The 20,827-nt window shown below is 36.5% G+C and overlaps 1 protein-coding gene and 1 pseudogene across 2 annotated transcripts in view; both read left to right on the top strand.

Moving 5' to 3' along the window:
- Positions 1-20,827, top strand: part of UHRF1BP1L (UHRF1 binding protein 1 like) — a 111,272-nt gene that overhangs the window by 14,517 nt on the left and 75,928 nt on the right. The window lies entirely within an intron of this gene.
- Positions 19,958-20,628, top strand: LOC122224981 (annotated as a pseudogene).

Here is a 20,827-nt window from a genome sequence, read left to right as displayed (position 1 = left end):
ACCCCCTTTGCTTTTCTTAGATTACACTTCTTTAACATACTTTTTTTGCCCTGATTTGTGCTTAGCTTATTGAAGATGAGGTGTTACGATTTACACCACATTGTTTATTCAAGTCACCTACCAAACTTAATTCCTTTTTTCTCTTTATATTCTCATTTTAATCATTTATGATGCCTTTTTATTTAAATAACTCATAGATTTATCTTCTGTATCCTGAATCTAGTACATAGTAGACTAATTGGCACAAAGTAGATACCAGTAAGACTCGAATGTCTCTTTTGTTATGACCCAGATTTAACTCAGCATTTCTTGCATTACTCTTGTAAATAAGAGTAATACTTCTGGTCTAATACTTCTTTATTCCATACTTGGCAATGTTACTAGACATATCTTTCCAAAACACTAATTTTATTATTTAATTTCTTGTTAAATTTTTAAAAAATATTTATTTGAATTCTAGTTGGTTAATATACAGTGCAATATTGGTTTCAGGAGTCGAATTCACTGATTCATTACTTATATATAACACCCAGTGCTCATCACAACATGTGCCCTCCTTAATACCCATCACCCATCTAGCCCATCCCTCACCTGCTTGTCTCCATCAACCCTCAGTTTATTCTCAATTCTTAAGAGTCTCTTATGGTTTGTTACCCTCTCTTTTTTTCTTTTATTCCCCCTTCCCATATGTTCATCTGCTTTGTTTCTTAAATTCCACATATGAGTGAAATCATATGGTATTTGTCTTTCTCTGATTGACTTATTTTGCTTTGCATAGTAGTACACTCTAGCTCCATTCCTATCCTTGGAAATGGCAAGATTTCATTCTTTTTTTTTTTTTAATGTTTATTTATTTATTTGAAGGGGGGAGGGGCAGAGAGGTGGCTGGGAGAGAGACAATCCCAAGCAATCTCTGTATTATCAGTGCAGAGCCTGACTTGGATCATGATCTTACAAACTGGGAGGTCATGACCTGAGCCAAAATCAAGAGTCAGACCCTCCACCGACTGAACCACCAATGTGCCCCAAGATTTCATTCTTTTTGATGACTAATGTTCTATTATACACACGCACACACACACACCATGTCTTCTTTATCCATTCAGCAGTTGATGGACATTTGGGCTCTTGCCATTATCTGGCTGTTGTTATTAATGCTGCTGTAAACATTAAGGGGCACGTACCCCTTCAAATCTGTATTTTTGTATCTTTTTGGTAAATACCTAGTAGTGTAATTGCTGTGTCATAGTGTAGTTCTATTTTAGCTTTTTGAGGAATGTTCATACTGTTTTCCAGAGTGGCTACACCAGTTTGCATTCCTACCAACAGTGCAAGAGGGTTCCCCTTTTTCCACATCCTTACCAATACCTGTTGTTTCTTGTACTGTTAATGTTAACAATTCTGGCAGGTGTGAGGTGGTATCTCATTGTGATTTTGATTTGTATTTCCCTGATAATGAGTGAAGTTGAGCATCTTTTCAATGTTTTCTTTAGAAAGTGTCTATTCATGTCTTCTGCCCATTTGTCCCTGGATTATTTGGGTTTTTTTGGGTTTTGAGTTTGAAGTTTTTATAGATTTTGGATACTAACCTTTATCAGCTATGTCATTTGCAAATACGTTCTTCCATTCTGCAGGCTGCCTTTTAGTTTTGTTGATTGTTTCCTTCACTGTGCAGAAACTTTTTATCTTGATGAAGTCCCAATAGTTTATTTTTGCTTTTGTTTCCTTTGCCTCTGTCCACTTGTCTAGTAAGAAGTTTCTGTGGCCAATGTCAAAGAGGTTGCTGCCTGTGTTCTATAGGATTTTTTGGTTTCCTGGCTCACATTTAGGTCTTCAATCCATTTTGAATTTATTTTATTTTATTAAAAAAATTTTTTTAATGTTTATTTTTGAGAGAGAGAGAGAACATGAGTGGGGAGGGGCAGAGAGAGAGGGAGACACAGAATCTGAATCAGGCTCCAGGCTCTGAGCTGTCTGCACAGAGCCTGACATGGGATTCGAACTCATGAACTGTGAGATCATGACCTGAGCGGAAGTTGGATGCTTAACCCACTGAGCCACCCAGGTGCCCCTTGAATTATTTTTGTGTATGGTGTAAGAAAGTGGTCCAGTTTCATTTGTCTGCATGTCACTGTCCAGTTTTCCCAACAACATTTGTTGAAGAGACTGTTTTTCATTGGATATTCTTTCCTGCTTTGTTGAAGAATAGTTGACCATATAGTTAGTCGTGGGTCCATTTCTGGGTTTTCTGTTCTGTTCCATTGATCTGTGTGTCTGTTTCTGTGGCAGTACCATACTGTGTTGATTACTACAGCTTTGTAATATAGCTTGAAATCTGGAATCATGAAGCCTCCAGTTTTGTTTTCTTTTTCAGGATCATTTTGGCTATTCAGGGTCTTTTTTGGTTCTACACAAATTTTAGGATTGTTCTGGCTCTGTGAAAACTGCTGGTGGTATTTTGATAGGGATTGCATTAAATGTGTAGATTGTTTGGGGGTAGTATAGACATTTTAATAATGTTTGTTCTTCCAATTCATAAGCATGGAATGTTTTTCCATTTCTTAGTGTCCTCTTTAATTTCTTTCCTGAGTGTTCTGTAGTTTTTAGGTAATAGGTCTTTCACCTTTTTGGTTAGGTTTATTGCAGGGTATCTTATTGTTTTTGGTGCAATTCCAAGTGTGATCAATTCCTTGATTTCTTTTTCTGCTGCTTTGTTATTGGTGTACAGAAATATAACTGATTTCTGTACATTGATTTTATATCCTGTGACTTTGCTGAATTCATGTATTCTAGCAATTTTTTTGAGTTTTCCATATAGAGTATCATTTTATCTGCAAATGGTGAAAGTTTGACTTCTTCCTTGCCATTGTGGATGCCTTTTATTTCTTTTAGTTGTCTGATTGCTGAGGCTAAGACTTCCAGTACTATAATAAATAGTAATGGTGAGAGTGGACATCCTCGTCTTGTTTTTGACCATAGAGGAAAGGCTCTCAGTTTTTCCCCATTGAGAATATTAGCTGTGGCTCTTTCATATGTGGCCTTTATGATGTTGAGGTATGTTCCATCTATCCCTACTTTGTTGACGGTTTTTGTCAAGAATGGATGCTGTATTTTGTCAGAATCTTTTTATCCATCTATTGACAGGATCAATGGTTCTTATCCTTTCTTTTATTAATGTGGTGTATCAGTTAATTGATTTGCAGATATTGAACCAGCTCTGCAGCCCAGGAATAAATTCCACTTGATTTTGGTGAATACTTTTAATGTACTTTTGAATTTGATTTGCTAGTATCTTGTTGAGAATTTTTGCATCCATGTTCATCAGGGATATTGGCCTGTAATTTCTCTGTTTTAGTTGGTTCTTTGTCCGATTTTGGAATCAAGGTAATGCTGATCTCGTAGAATGAGTTTGGACGTTTTCCTTCCATTTCTATTTTTTGGAACAGTTTGAGAAGAATAGGTATTAACTCTTCTTTAAATGTCTGGCAAAATTCCCCTGGGAAGCCATCGGTCCCAGGGTTTTTGTTTGTTGGGAGATTTTTGAATATTGACTCAGTTTCTTTGCTGGTTATCTGTTCAAAGTTTTTATTTCTTCCTGTTTCAGTTTGGTAGTGTTTAAGTGTCTAAGAATTTGTCCATTTCTTCCAGATTGTCCAGTTTGTTGGCATATAACTTTTCATAGTGTTCTCTTATAATAACTATATTTCTGTGGTATTGGTTGTTATCTCCCCTTTCATTCATGGTTTTAATTATTTGGGTCCTTTCTCTTTTGTTTTTTGATAAGTCTGGCTAGGGGTTTACCAATTTTATTAACTCTTTTGAAGAACCAGCTCTTAGTTTTGTTGATCTCTTATACTGTTTTTGTTTGTTTGTTTTTATATCATTTATTTCTGCTCTAATCTTTATTATTCCCCTTCTGCTAGCTTTATGCTTTATTTGCTTTCCTTTTCTAGCTCCTTTAGGTGTAAGGTCAGTTTGTGTATTTGAGACTTTTCTTGCCTATATTGCAATATACTTTCCTCTTAGGGGGAAGCAGCCTTTGCTGCATCCCAAAGGTTTTGGACCATCTTGTTTTCATTTTCATATGCTTCCATCTATTTTATATTTCTTTTTTAATTTCCTGGTTAATCCGCTCATTCTTTAGTAGTATGTTCTTTAATCTCCATGTATTTATGGTCTTTCCAAATTTTTTCTTGTGCTTGAGTTCAAGTTTCATAGTGTTGTGGTCTGAAAATATGTACGGTATGAGCTCAATCTTTTTGTACGTGTTGAGACCTGATTTGTGACACAGTATGTGATATATTCTGGATAATGGTCCATGTGCATTTGAGAAGAATGTATATTCTGCTGCTTTAGGATGAAATGTTCTGAATATATCTGTTAAGTCCATCTAGTCCAATGTGTCATTCAGAGCCATTGCTTCCTTGTTGATTTTCTGCTTAGATGATCTGTCCATTTCTGTAAGTGGGGTATTAAAGTCCCTTACTATTATTGTATTATTAACAATGAGTTAGTTTATGTTTGTTATTAATTGATTTATATATTTGGGTACTTCCAAGTTGGGGGCATAAATATTTACAATCATTAGATCTTCTTGATGGATAGACCCCTTATTTATGATGTAATGCCCTTCTTCATCTCTTGTTATAATCATTGGTTTAAAATCTCATTTTTCTGATATAAGATGGCTATTCCAGATTTCTTTTGATGTCCATTATCATGATAGATGGTTCTTCATCCCTCACTTTCCATCTGCAGGTGTTTTTGGATACAAAATGAGTTTTGTAGGGGCACCTGGGTGGCTCAGTCGGTTAAGCATCTGACTTCACCTCAGGCCATGATCTCTCAGTCCATGAGTTTGAGCCCCTCGTTGGGCTCTATGCTGACAGCTCGGAGCCTGGAGCCTGCTTCAGATTCTATCTCCTTCTCTCTTTGTCCCTCCCCCACTTGCACTCTGTCTTTCTCTCTCTCAAAAATAAATAAACATTAAAAAAATAAATGAGTTTTGTAGGCAGCGTATAGATGGATCTTGTTTTTTGTTTTTTGTTTTTTTTTTTAATCCATTCTGACACCCTGTGTTTTTTGATTGGAGCATTTAGCCCATTTACATTCAGAGTGATAATTTAAAGATATGAATTTAGTGCTATTGTGTTACCTGCAAAGTTGGTTCTGGTGATATTCTCTGTTCCTTTCTAATCTTTGTTCCTTTTGGTCTTTTTTCCCCCCAACTCAAAGTGTCCCCCTTAAAGTTTCCCTTAATATTTCTTGCAGGGCTGGTTTAGTGGTCATGAACTCTTTTAGGTTTTTTTTGTTGTTTGTCTGGGAAACTCTTTATCTCTCTTTCTATTCTGATTTCTATGCCTTGTTGGATAAGGTATTCTTGGCTGCATATTATTCCCATTCAGCAGTTGAATATATCCTGCCTTTCTCTTCTGGCCTGCTGAGTTTCTGTGGACAGATCTACTGACCTGATCTGTCTTCGTTTGTAGGTGAAGGACTTATTTTTCCCTTGCTGCTGTCAGGATTTCTTCCTTCTCTGTATTGTATGAATTTGACTATGATATGCCTTGGCCTTGGCTGGCTTTTATTGAATTTAATGGGAGTTCTTTGTGCTTCTTGGATTTTGATGTCTTTGTCTTTCCCCAGATTATGGATGTTTTCAGCTATAATTTGTTCAAATAAACCTTCTGCCCCTTTTTCTCTCTCTCTTCATTTTCTGGGACTCTTATGATGCAAATATTAATTATGTTTTATAAGTTGCTGAGTTCTCTAAATTCACCTTTGTAATCTATTACCTTTGTTTCTCTCGTATTTCCAGCTTCATTATTTTCCATAGTTTTATCTTTATCACTGATTTACTCCTCTGCTTCATCCGTCTTTGTTCTTGTGGCATCTATTCGAGTTTGCATCTCAGTTATAACATTTTTAATTGACTAGATTTTAGTTTTTTTATGTTTGCAGTAAGGGATTCTCTAGTGTCTCCTATGCTTTTTTCCAAGCCCAGCTAGAATCCTTATAATTGTTGTTTTATTCTAGTTCAGACATCTTACTTACATTTCTACTGATTAAATCTCTGGCTGCCATTTCTTCCTGTTCTTTCTTTTGTGGTGAATTCGCCGTCTTGTTATTTTGGAGGTCAAAAAAATAAAATAAAAAATAAAATAAATTTAAAAATTAAAAAAGAATAAAGGAAGTAGATCCTGGATGTGTTTTGGTCTTCTTGTTAAGAGAAGCTTGATAGGAAAAAAAACCCAAAAAGGATAATAAAATTTAAAGTAATTAAAATTAAAATTACTCTTTCTGTATACAAAACAAAAAACAAAAATAAAACAAACTCAAAGGAAGTTAGATCCAGTTTCCCCAAGAGCTGATGCTTTGCAGCACTCTGATCAGTAGGCTTGGTGCCTCTGAGAGGCTTGTGCTGGTCATCTGAGGGAAGGGGCCTGCTGCTCTGATTCTCTGGTGCACTTGCCCAAGTGGAGATGGCGTCTGCAGGATGCAGGTGGGCAGAGCTTGGTGTAAGTGGTTCTGGTCTTCATTTGGTGGTGCTGTTTTTGTCTCACTGAGGCCCACCACTGCTGGTTGACGAGGGGTAAATATTGCTTTGCCCCACTCTCCCATCTTTAGATAAGGAAGCCCATGCCTAGCACTCCCTAGGAAGCCTTCACAGATGAACAAATTATTGCCCCCCTGTGTCCCCGGCTTCCATCAGATTTCTGCCCTCACCTTTTGTCTGAGCTGTCCACCTGTCAGCACTCCTGTGTTTTATCTCCTGTGAGGCTGGTTTTCAAAACTACACTTCAGTGAATCCAGTGGAACAGACCCATGCTGATCCTTTGGGGGAGGGTCTTGCGGCGCTGTATCCTGTGCTGGCTTATCCCAGAAAACAGTTGTGCCACAGCACAGTGTTTGGATTTTATGGTAAGTTGTAAAACACAGCCAGTGCCAGGGTTTGCTGCTCTCAACCTGTGTCTTTGTTCCCATGCCAGTGAATGGGGTAGCTTGATGGTGCCAGCAGGGTCCTTTGAGTGCGGAGAGGCTATATCACCTCTACCAAATGCACTCTAAGCAGGGGAACTGCTGCTTCTCCTGCACTCAGGAGATCCTGAGACTGCCTAGCCAGCTTCTAGGGCTCCACCCTCTTTCCCCCAAGCAGTGTTAGGCGTGACCCTGGCAACAGCACTAACTTCTCAAACTTCATACTCTGCTCTCGACTGTTTATAAAAATTGGTAGTATTTAAACCCTCCCCTTTTTCCCAGTCAATGGTTTTGGGGAACAGTTTTCGTGTGCAGGTCCCTGTACATGTTTTCACTTTTTAATTTTTATTTTTTTTTTATTTTTCTCTCTTATTCTCTCTCACTCCTCTCTCTGCGATCTGGGCTGTCTCCTCTGCTGCGGCTGTGGCACTTTTCTCCCCCAAATCAACTCTCTGCAACGCCTACCTTCCATGGGTCATTTTTTCTGCTTGTAGACTTGCAACTTTGTTCTCTAAGACCTCTGATTGATTTCTTGGGTATTCAGAATGATTTGATATTTATCTAGCTGTGTTCAAGGTAGGAGGCAAGCTTGGGGTCACCCTACTCCTCCACAATCTTAACTTTCTCCTCAAAGTCTTTCATTTTTTTAATTGAAATATAATTGACACAATATTCCATTAATTTTAGGTGTACATCATAGTGAAATTTTATACTGTTCATTTTAAAACGATCCCACAATAAGTCATCATCTGTCACCATACAAAATTGTTACAATATTGTTGGCTATAGTACTTATGATGTGCATTACATCCCCATGGCTTACTTATGTTGTAACTGGAAATATGTACCTCTTAAAATCCTTCACCTATTTTGCCCAGCCCCCAACCCCCTCTCCAGTCTGGTAGCTTGCTTCCTACATCTGTGAGTCTCTTTCTTTTTTGTTTGTTCATTTGCTTTGCTTTTTAGATTCTACATATAAGTCAAGTCCTATGGTATTTGTCTTTGACTTCTTGTAACATAAAACCCTCTAGGTCTATCCATGTTTTAAATGTCAAGATTTCATTCTTTTTTATGGCTGAGTAATATTCCATTGTGTATATATACACCACATCTTGTTTATCCATTCATCTATTGATGGACAGTTAGATTGCTTCCTTCCCTTGGCTAATGCTACAGTGAACATAGATGTGCATATATCTCTTTGAATTGGTGGTTGTTGGTTTTCTTGGATAAATACCTAGAAATTTAATTGATGGATTGTGTGGTAGCTCTAATTTTAATTTTTTGAGGTGCCTCCATATTGTTTTACATAGTGGCTGCACCACTTTACATTCCTACCAACAGTGTATGAAGGTTCCCTTTTCTTCACATCCTTGCCAACACCTGTTATTTTTTGTCCTTTTGATAATAGCCATTCTGACTGGTATGAAGTGATATCTCCTTGTGCTTTTGCTTTGTATTTCCCTGATGATTATTGATGTTGAGCATCTTTTCATGTGTCTGTTGGCCATTTGTATGTCTTCCTTAGGAGAATATTCAGATCCTTTCCTCATTTTTAAGTAGGTTTTTTTTTAAATGTATGTATTAAGTTGTGTAAGTTCATTGTATATTTTGGATATTAATCCCTTATCAGATGTATAATTTGTAAATGTCTTCTTCCATTCAGTTAGGTTGTTTTTTATTTTGTTTAGGGTTTCTTCTGCTGTGCAAAAGCTGGTAGCTTGATATGATGCCATATATTCATTTTACCTTTTGTTGCCCTTGCCTGAGAAGACTGGTTCAAAAAAATATGAGTAAGACCAATGTTAAAAGGCTTATCATCTGTTTTCTTTTCCCCCCTAGGGATTTCATGGTTTCTGGCCTCACATTCAAATCCTTAATTCATTTTGAGTTTGTTTTTGTGGTCCAGTTTAATTTTTTTGCATATGGCTGTCCAATTTTCCCAATACCATTTATTGAAGAGACTATTTTTCCCCATTGTATATTCTTGCTTTCTTTGTTATAGATAGATTGAACATGTATGTGTGGGTTTATTTCTGAGCTCTCTTTTCTGTTTCACTGATATATGTGTCTGCGTTTTTATGCCAGTACTATACTGTTTTGATTACTGCAGCTTTGTAGTATTTGAAATCAGGAAGTGTGATAATCTCTAGCTTTGTTTTTTTCTCAAGATTGTTTTGGCTGTTCAGGGTCTTTTCGTGGATCCATGCAAGTTTTGGGATTCTTTGTTTTAGTTCTGTGAAAAATTCCATTGGTGTTTTGATGGGGATTGCGTTGAATCTATAGATTGCTTTGGGTAATACGGACATTTAAACACTATTAATTCTTCAATTCCATGAGCACAGAATATCTTTCCATTTATTTTTGCTGTCTTCAATTTCTTTCATCAGTGTTTTACAGAATGTAGGTCTTTCATTCCCTAATAAAATTTATTCCTAGATATTTTATTCTTTTTGGTGCAGTTGTAAATGGGATTGTTTTCTTAATTTCTTTCTGATAGTTCATTATTAGTGCAACCTATTTCTGTATGTTAATTTTCATTTATTAGTTTGTATTAGTAGGTTTTTTTTTGGTGGAATCTGTAGGGTTTTCTATATATTGTATTATGTCATCTACAAATTGACAATTTTATTTCTTCCTTTCCAATTCTTAACTAACTACTGTGGCTAGGACTTTGAATACTATGTTGAATAAAAGTGGTGAGAGTGGGCATCATTGTCTTAGAGGAAATTCCTTCAGCTTTTCACTTTTCAGTATGATGTTAGCTGTGGATTTGTCATAGGGCCTGTATTATGTTGAGGGGTAGATTTCTTCTATAACCACTTTGTTGAGGGTTTTTATCATAAATAGATGTTGAATTTTGTCACATGCTTTTTCTGCATCTATTTAGATGATCATATGATTTTTATCCTTTGTTTTGTTAATGTAGTGTATTGGGTAAAGATTGGTAAAATATTTTTAATGGCTCATGTTCAAGCTTTTTAAAAAATAAATTTGTTTATAACAGAATTTTTTTGTTCAAAGGAATTTTAAAATAGAACAACTACGTAAGGTAGGCAAAGTAGGGCTCCTCTTGTTCTGTTAACAGAACAAGGATCAGGCTATGCTCATAAATTATCTTTTAGTAATTTAGTTGAATCAGTAACTAGGGCAATCAGCTATTATACCTTTTCCCTTTTTATTTGTTCTCACAGCTATGTTGAATCATGAGTAATCTCCTTAGGAGCACTGTGAGAACAATACTGATGTATAGGATGAAACTCACATTCCTCAGCATCCGATACAAGAGTCCTTCTTGATCTGGCCTTCAGTCCATCTTTCAAAGGCATACTATTTCTTCACAAACTGCATGATGCCTTGTATTTCAACCATGCCTACTTATGTGATCCTATAACTGTGAACATGGCAGTTGGCTGTTCCTAAAATGTCCTCTTCTCTCCTGTTCACCTGGAAGAAACATTACTCTTAAAAAACACAGCTCAAGTTCTTTCTTCTCCATGAAGCCTTCCCAAAACAGTATTTTTGACAAATGATTATCACTTCTTTGGTACCTCCATCTTATTCTATTTTCATTTTTTTAAACAATTTTTTTTAACATGTATTTATTTTTTGAGAGACACAGAGAGACAGAGCATGAGCAGGGGAGGGGCAGAGAGAGAGAGAGGGAGTCACAGAATCCAAAGCAGGCTCCAGGCTCTGGGCTGTCAGCACAGAGCCCGACGCGGGGTTCGAACTCACTAGCCGTGAGATCATGACCTGAGCTGAAGTCGGACGCTTAACTGACTGAGCCACCCAGGTGCCCCTATTTTCATTTTTAGTGTAATATCTGTCACACAGTGTTTGGCACATAGTAAAACTGTAAGGACTGCCATGACTTGCTTATGTGCTTATCTCTAATAACTGTGAGGTTTTTGAAAGTTGTAATTATGTCTTATTTGTCTAAGGTATCCAAGAGTCTAATCATTGGTCAGTTTTTGCCATGAAGGATGCATGTCTCGTTGTGTCAGATCTTCCAGTGTTTCAACGAAATTAGGAAACCCAGATTTTAATACAAGGTGTGCTAATTGTAAATGTTAGCCACACATTTAGGTTTTTTAAAACACTATGCAGACAGACAAAATGTACTTGTGGGTAAAACATAGCTCACAGGCTGCCAACTTTGCAACCTTTCCATTCTTTAAAAGTGTTCAATTCTTTAAATGTGAAAAAATTGGCTAGACAAGATTGGTTGATTTCCTTTATATGTGTATTATAAAAATAACCAAGCCAAACAAACTCTGTAAATTGAGAATACTTAAAAAAAAAAAGAGAGAGAATTTATTATGAGCATAACTTGATCCTTCTATTAATGCCAGAGGTTTCTTTAAAGAAAATAGCACTTATGACTGAAATATTTAATAGGCCTCAAATTGACATTGAAAACTTGAAGGTAAGAATTGCCATATACTCCTACAATGCCTAGGAAATGTTCATTAAATATTGTTGAATTGAAAATTGATCAGTATGATAATGAAATGATGATTGATCTTGAAATTCCTTTTAAATTAAAATTATACAAATTTGATTATAGTCTTGGCTCTGCCTTGATGTGACCTTAGCAGTTGACTTAAACCCTTCTGGGCTTCACATTTCATACTGTAAAATGACGATGTTGGATTAGAGGAACTTTTCAGGTGCTAAAATTCTAAAATTATTTGATATTCTTTGATAGTATAACGGCTGCTTATGGATCTACTCAGTTTTGTTTTTTTTTTTTAACTTGGCTTAAAACTGCCCATATCTTCAGATTATGAGTAGTATGCTTTTCAAAAAGCTGTGACTCAAATATCTTAAAAATTCTTTTTTTTTTTAATTTTTATTTTTTTAACGTTTATTTATTATTGAGAGAGAGAGCATGAGCATGGGAGGGGCAGAGAGGGAGACAGAATCTGAAGCAGGCTCCAGGCTTCTGACCTGTCAGCACAGAGCCTCCCAAACCATGAGATCATAACCTGAGCTGAAGTCAGACGCTTAACCGACTGAGCCACCCAGGAGCCCCTTAAAAATTCTTTTAAAAAAAATAATGTTTATTTTGAGAGAGAGCATGCACATGTATAAGCCAGGAAGGGACAGAGAGAAAATCCCAAGCAGGCTCCACGATTGGTGTAGAACCTGACATGGGGCTCAGTCTTACCACTGTGAGGTCATGACCTAAGTTGAAACCAAGAGTTGGATGCTTAACCAACTGAGCCAGTCAGGTGCCCCTTAAAAATTCTTATTTCCTTGTATTTCATTAAGTTAACTAGTCCATTTTCTTTTTTATTAGGAAGTATGTATACACCTGTACACATAGGTTTGTGTGTGTGTGTGTGTGTGTGTGTGTGTGTGTGTGTGTCAAGGTGTGTTCATTATAAATTACCTTCATTTTTGAGCATTCTCAATTTATAGTTTATCTTGATTATTATTGTAATATGCGATAAAGGGGATCCTGTCTCCCTGCCTCTACCCCACTTGCACACACGAACACTCCCCACCCCCCCCGAATAAATAAACATTAAAAAAAAAAAAAAGTGGGGAAGCTTGGTGGCTCAGTTGGTTGAGCATCCAACTTGGTTTCAGCTCAGGTCATGATCTCACAGTTCATGGGTTTGAGCCCTGTGTTGGGCTCTGCTTGCAGTGTGGATCCTACTTGGGAATCTTTGTCTTCCTCTTTGCCCCTCCCCTGCCACTGTGTGCATGCATGCAATCTCTGTCTCTCTCAAAAATAAATAAACATTTAAAAAAGTATATATGACTTAAACAGATTTATTGAAATATAATTGATTTACATGCAATTAAACTGCACATATTTAAGGTATACAGCTTGATAAATTTTGACATATGCCCTTAAGTTTCCTCATGCCCCTTGGTAATTTTCTCCTTCCTCTCCTCCTGCCTCATCTTTTATTATTGTATAATCTATTTCATGTAGATTAATTTGCATTTTCTAGAATTTTGTATAAGTGAATCATATAGTATACCTTTTTTTGACCTCTTGCCCTCGGCATAATTATTTTACAATTAATCTGTTTTATGCATTCTCTCTTACTGCTGAATATATTCCATTTTGAATATGTCACAAGGTGTTTATTTACCTACTGATTATCATTTAGTTTGTTTCCAGTTTTCTACTATTACAAATGAAGCTACTGTAAACATTCATGTATAAGTCTTTGTGAGGATACATGCTTTTTATTTCCCTTGGGTAAATGCCTAGGAGTAGAATGGTTGGGTTATAGATAGGTATATACATAAATTTTTAAGGAACTGGTAAACAGCTTTCCAAAGTGTACATGTTATGTTCTCACCAGCAAATATGTAAGATTAGAGTTCCAGTTGCTCCGCATCTTCAACAATACTCATTATTGTCAGTCTTTTTAATTTTCTCATTTTAGTGGTAAGTAATGGTGTGTTACTGTGGTTTTTAATTTGCAATTCCCAATTGACTGGCTATATTGTACATCTTTTCATCTGCTTATCTGCCATCTGTATGTCTTCTTTGGTTTGCGGGTCTGTTTAAATCTTTTGTCTAGCTAATTAATGAGTTGTCTTACTTTTGAATTGCAAGAGTTCTTTATGTACTGTAGACACAAGTCCTTTTTCAAACACGTTTCATAAATATTTTCTCTCCCTCTGTGGTTTCTCCTTTAGTAACAGTGTTTTTGATAGGCGGGTTTTTAATTTTGATAAAACTTAAAGTATTGGTTTCGCTTTTATGATTTGTGCATGTTTTTGTTATGTTAAAGAAATCTTTGCCAGGCCCAATATCACCAAGATTTTCTACTTTATTTTCTTACAGCAATTTTATAGATTCAGTTACTGGCTTTGGTCTGTGATCTAGTTATATTTAAATGTTTGTTTATGATGTGAGGTAAGTATCAAGGTTTGTTTTTTTTTTTTCTTTTTCTTTTGGCAGTGGCTATACAGTTGTTCCCACAGTTTATTAAAAATGCTTTTTCTTATTGATTTGCTTTTGCACATTTGTTGAAAATCCCCTTACTATAAATTTGGTTCTATTTCAGGACGCTCCATTTTGCTCTGTTGTTCATTTGTCTATCTTTACACCAGTCTCAGACTATTTTGAATGCTGTAGGGTTTGGTTTTGTTTTGTTGTGGGGTTTTTTTTTTTGTTTGTTTGTTTGCTTAATAAGTAAGCTCTTTGCCCAATGTAGGACTTGAACTCATGACCCCTGAGAGTTGCATGCTGTACTGACTGAGCCAGTGATGTGCCCCAGTGTAGGTTTTTAAGAAGTCTTGAAATTGGTAGTACAAGGCCTCCAACTCTGTTCATCTTTTTTAAAGTTAGACATTCTACATCTTATATATTTACATAAATTTCAGAATGAGCCTGTTTCTACCAAAAAGTCTGCTGGGCATTTGCTTAGGGTCTATAATTCTATTTGAGGAAACTTGACATCTTTAAAATACTGAGTCCTCTGATCTACCTATGTGTTATTTCTCCCTTTATTTATGTCTTTTAAAATTACAATATATAGGTCTTATATACCTTTATCAGATTTATCCCTAAAAATTTCATGCTTGTCATATTAATGTAAGTGGTACTTTAAAATTTTCAGTTTCCAATTGCTGCTAGCACATGGAAATAATGTATGTTTTTTTTTTAGTGTAATACAACAAAATACAACAAAATAGATAAACTTTCTATATGCAACTTAAATGACCTTTTAAAATAAGGTTTTTATTTTGGAATACTTTCAGGTTTATAGAAAAGTGGTAAAGATAATACAGAGAGTTTTCATATACCTCACATCCCATCTCCCCAATTGTTTACGTGTGTGATTTCCTCTATGGTAGTTATTATTTATTCTTGAGAGAGAGAAAGAAAGAGAGACAGAGCATGAGCAGGGGAGGGGCAGAGTGAGAGGGAGACACAGAATCCGAAGCAGGCTCCAGGCTCTGAGCTGTCAGCACGGAGCTCGAAGCGGAGCTCGAACCCACGTACTGTGAGATCGTGACCTGAGCTGAAGTCAGAAGCTTAACTGACTGAGCCACCCAGACTCCCTTCTGTTGCAGTTATTTTTATTTTTGTGGAGGGATTACCATATAGTGCAGTGAAACACTGTTCATTTATCTCATTTTACTAGGATATACTGGTCAACTTCTCTGCTGAAAGTCTGTATTAAAAATATTTTTCTGTGAAAAAAAAATAAGCTTTGGATTTCTTGCTTGCATTCATTCTATAAAAAATCAGTGCCAGGTTGGCAGGTTTATAAATATTTATTCTGAGCAGCAGTTCTGAGGCAGCCGTTTATTCCCCTGCACAATGTTCTCTGCTAAGTTACTAAAACAAAAATCTGCATATAAGAATTGCTGGAAAATTTTATTATTTAAGAAGTAATATCGGTGGAGAGGCCTATAGCAAAGATTTTTATTAGGCTTCTCATAGTTTTAATAAGAATTTTTCTGTGTTATGCTTTGGGTTTATGCTCTCAAACAATTTTCATGAGTCATTAGAACCTTTCATTTACCCCTTTGATATAAGGTATACATGACAGATTTTTCTATGGTTGAGAAAAACAAGATTTTAAGAATTAGCTATTCATGGCCTATTTAAAAAAATGAAAAGGACAGGATTCAATAGCATTGGAGTCCATCTCTTATTATTAATATTTTATATTAGTATGGTACATTTGTCTCAATTAATGAGCCAATATTTATAAATTATTATTTTTATTAAAATTTTTTTTAACATTTATTTATTTTTGAGAGACAGAGATACACAGAGTATGAGCAGGGTCGGGGCAGAGAGAGAGGGAGACATAGAATTCAAAGCAGGCTGCAGGCTCCGAGCCGTCAGCACAGAGCCCGATGCGGGGCCGAACTCACAAACCACAAGATCATGACCTGAGCCGAAGTCGGACGCTTAACCGACTGAGCCACCTAGGCGCCCCTATAAATTCTTATTAAGTATAGCCTATACTTCATTTGAATTTCCTTAAGTTTTACCTAACGTCCTTTTTTTTGTTCCTTTTTTACCTAACGTCTCATTGTGAATATCACATTATATTTAGTGATCATGTTTTTTAGGCTCCTCCTGGGTGTTTCTCACACTTTCCTTCATTTTGATGGTCTTGAGAGTTTTCAGTAAGATTGGTTAGATATTTTGTTGAGTGTGTCTCAATCAATTATTGTGTAATGTTTTTTCTCATGACTAGAATGGGTTATGGGTTTTTGGCAAAAAGATCACAGAGGAAAAATGCCATTTTTATTATGTCATATCAAAAGTACCTACTATCAACATGTCATATTGTCCATGTTGGCCTTTGTCAGATTCTCCACCATAAAGTTACTCTTTTGCTCACTTTCATACTGTATACTTTGGAAAGAAAAGCAGCCATACACAAAAGGAATGAAGGGTTATGTTCCACTTCCCTGAGATTGAAATAGAGAAAACATAAGTTATTTGGAAATTTTCTGTGTGGGAGATTTACTCTTATCTCCCAGTTGTTTACTCAATCATGTATTTATATCTATGTGGACTCATGTATATTTATTTTATATTTTGAGTTATAATCTAATAATTTATTGACCAAATTGTTCCAGCTTTAGCCATTGGGAGTTCTTTCACTTGTTCCCTGTGTCCCTTCAATTAATTTTATTTTTTTCTACTGCTCTTATATCCTGTAACCTTGCTCAACTCATTTATTAGTTTCTGTAGCCTTTTAAAAAGATTCTGTATGGTTTTCTATGCAGATGATCATGTCGTCTGAAGAAAAAAGGCAGTTTTATTTTTCAAACAGAATGTCTTTTATTTTTTTCTTGCCTCATTTTGTTGGCTAGAACCTGAATAGAAGTGGTAGGAGCAAATATCTTTGCCTTGTCTGTGTTTTAGGGACAAAACATTTTAATCTTTCATCTTTAAGTATGATTTTAGCTGTAGGATTTTCATAGATGTCCTCTGTAGTTTGGAGGAAGTTCTCTTCTGTTCCTAGTTTGTTGAGAGTTATTTTTCCATGCATGCTATTGACTTTTGTCCAGTGCTTTTTTATGTCTCATTGAGATCATCATGTGATTTTACTTTTTAATATGGTAAATTATGCTGGTTGATTTTTGAATGTTAAACCAATCTTCATACTTAGTCATGATGTACTTCTTATATATTTCTGTTAAACTGTGAGTTATACTTGCCTTGTGAAATCTCTGTGATAGGTTGTAATGACTTTTGAAAGAATGAAATAGGATAGAAAATATCAGACTGTATTAAACTATTGCTCTGTGAAATTTTCATTTTAATTGTGTGCGTGTTTCTGTAAGTACTAAAAGAAATAAAGTGTATTCCTTGACCTATCTTATATCAACATTTTTGAAAATAACTAGTTCACTTTTTGAGCCTGAAGATAATAAAGCATATAGAGTAGGGCAAGAAAGCAAGTAACTCTAAGAGGAGAGTGCCAGATTAAAAGGTGTAAATGGGGTTAGATAATGGAGGAAATGAGGAAATATGGGTTTCCTTAGAAAAGCTTCATCTGTTTTTCTTAGTTTTGAGTAGAGTTATCTTTATGTCTGCATGATGAAGTCCATGGACTATGGAAGGATGTAATTAGTTGCAGATTAATAACTTACTGTTCCTAGCCAAAGGACTTGATAGTCTATCAGATTTTGGGAAGTCTCTCCAGGAATATCTTCTCTTGTATGATCTTAACATGTAGTCTTAAGGTAATTTGTTCTCTTCTAGAAATACTGTTTTGAATAAAATCAAGCAAAAGCTACTAAATTTGCTTAAACATAGATACTGGTTTTTATAATAGGTCTTCATATACAATGAAAATTTAATCCTTGTAGGGAAGCACAATTTTGAGATACCAGCTAGTGATTTCACTTACTAGTTTATTTTATAGGTCTGAGTTGGGCCCAATTTAGGAGAATGGAACAATGATGGGAGAAGAATCTTTAATGGTACCTTTACGTACTTTTTTTTGAATATATTTTTTTAACTATTTATTTTTGAGAGAGAGTGTGTGCACGAGAGTGGGGGGTGGGATGGGGTGGGCAGAGTGAGAGGGAGACACGATCCAAAGTGGGCTGTGTGCTGACAGCAGAGAGCCTGATGCGAGTTCAAACTCACAAACCATGACATCATGACCAGAGCCAAAGTTGGATGCTTTACCAACTGAGCCACCCAGGCGCCCTTATGGTGCCTTTACGTTCTAAAATATTGGATCTATGTTTTCTGTCAGTCATACTCCTTTGTTATTTATCACCTTGATACTAAAATAGTATTTTAGTTTCAAATTTCTGAAGGAAAGAATCTGATTAAACAGCCTAGATGCCTTTTCAACTTCTAGATCAATTAGCTGTACCCAGGGTATGTTAAAATGTCTTAGGTATGCACCTTTCTCCTGTATTTATAGCCTTTCTCTGGGAAGATAGAATCACTGGTAGCTGGACAGCCACCCTAAGCAGTGTTTGTTTATTAATAACAAGTTAATTATGTTAAATAACAGTATTGAAAATCAAATTATAATATTGAAGTTTATTATCTGGATGGTTACAATTAATCCTTTTTCTTTAAGGCAGTGGTTTTGATTATCTTTTCTTTGGCTCTAAAAGTCTCCTTTGAAAATATGATAAAGTATCTTGGACCCCTTGAAGTTCTCCCAAGAACTTCAGATTACAAGTTTCATAATCAAACGATTTAACATGCATTGTTAAATTCCTTGTAAAATCTAGTTGTTCATGCTATAGCATGAAATATCACAGAATGGAGATGATTATTTCTGCTCTCTTTGCCACATCTACTGCGAGAATGAAGACCATTCTAGCAATCAGACTGCAGACATTCCAGAAAATGTCAACATCACTCTGAAGGGATGCACTGTTATTGTAAAGGGCTCCAGAGGAACCCTGTGAAGGGACTTTTCAGTCACATCAATGTAGGACTCAGTCTTGGAAAGTAAAAGAAGAGGCTCTGAGTTGACAAATGGTGGGGAAATAGAGAAAAACTGGCTATTGTTTGCACCATCTATAGTCATGTACAGAACATGATCAAGGGCGTTACACTGGGCTTCCATTACAAGATGTCTGTGTTCACTTCCCCATTAGTGTTGTTATTCAGGAGAATGGTTCTCTTGTCAAAATCCAAAATTTCTTGGGTGAAAAATACTTCTACAGGTGAGGCCAGGTGTTGCTTGTGCTGTATCACAAGCCCAGAACAATGAGTTAATTCTTGAAGGAAATGACATTTACTTGTATCAAACTCAGCTGCTCTGATTCAGCAAGCAATGGTTACACAATAAGGATATCAGAAAATTTTTGGATAGTATCTATGTTTCTGAAAAAGGGACAGTTCAGCAGCTTGATGAATAAGGTTTAAGTTGTCCAGCTACAGAAACAGCAAGATTCTGGATGATTTTTCAGACTTTTTTGTGATATTTTATTTTAAACTTTTTTAAGCGTTTATTCACTTTTGAGAGACAGAGAGTGAGTGGGGGAGGGGCAGTGAGAGAGGGAGACACAGAATCCAAAGCAGACTCCAGGCTCTGAGCTGTCAGTGCAAAGCCCAATGCAGGGCTCAAACTCATGGACCATGAGATCATGACCTGAGCTGAAGTCGGATGCTTAACTGACTGAGCCACCCAGGTGCTCCTTATTTGTGATATTTTAAAGATGTAATAAATGTTGTTTTGATTTGGCTCACTGAGCAATGGCCGAATGAATGATGGCCGAATGTCGGCTGCACCCAGGAACGCCCTCTGGACCCTGCTGCTGCCGGTGCCCCAGGACTGCGGCCAGGTGCCAGTCCGTCCCAGAAAAAGTTCGCAAGACAGTGTAGCAGCAGCGTTTCAGGGATTATGAAAAATCACAACACACATCTGGCATCAGGCTTCACCCTTAACGACCTTGCCACAGTACCAGCGAATGTGGCTGCCTTCTGGGGTCTGCTGGGACTGGGTGGCTTCAACAGTCTCTGCCAGGTGTCCTTCCAGCAGTGGAACCGCTTTTCCCCATGTGGCCCGAGAACCTCCTGGACCCCACTCTGTTCCTGGGGATTCGCCCTTCCCACGAGAGCACCGCCAGGTGGAACCGCTGGCAAGATGCAGATTTCCATGAAAACTTTTATGGGGAAGATTATCACTTGCGAGATTGAACCCTTGGATATAATAGAAAATGTAAAGGCCAAGATCCAAGATAAGGAAGGAATTCCTCTTGATCATCAGAGACTGATCTTGGCTGGCAAGCAACTGGAAGATAGATGTACTTTGATTACAACATTCAAAAGTAGTCCATTCTTCATCTTGTGTTGAGACTTGGTGTTGCTGAGAAAAGGAAGAGAAGTCTTTCACCACTCTCAAGAAGAAAAAACATAAACAAAGTTAAGCTGGTTGTCCTGAAGTACTATAAGGTGGATGAAAATGGCAAAATCAGTAGCCTTCATCAGGAGTGCCCTTCAGATGAATGTACTGGAATTCTTAATATCAGACACTTTGACAGACATTATTGTGGCAAATGTTGTCTGACCTATTGCTTTAACAAACCAGAAGACAAGTAATTGTATATGGATTAATAAAAGATATGAACTAAAAAAAAAAAAAAGCTGTATTGATTTGGACCTTTCCTTAACCAATAATCATTTCCAACTATTTGGCAATTAAACCATTCAGAAGTGAAAGAAAGAAAGAAAGAAGAAAGAAAGAAAGAAAGAAAGAAAGAAAAGGGGGGGAAGCACCTATAGGGCTCATTTAGTTAAGCATCTTGACTTCGGCTCAGGTCAATGATCTCGTGGCTCGTGGGTGTGTGACCCACGTTGGGCTCTGTGCTGACAGCTCGGAGCCTAGAGCTTGCTTTAGATTCTGTGTCTCCCTCTTTCTCT

This window comes from Panthera leo, chromosome B4 (assembly GCF_018350215.1).
Source record: "Panthera leo isolate Ple1 chromosome B4, P.leo_Ple1_pat1.1, whole genome shotgun sequence".
Taxonomy (NCBI): Eukaryota; Metazoa; Chordata; class Mammalia; order Carnivora; family Felidae; genus Panthera; species Panthera leo.
This window is presented reverse-complemented; position numbering and strand designations above follow the sequence as displayed.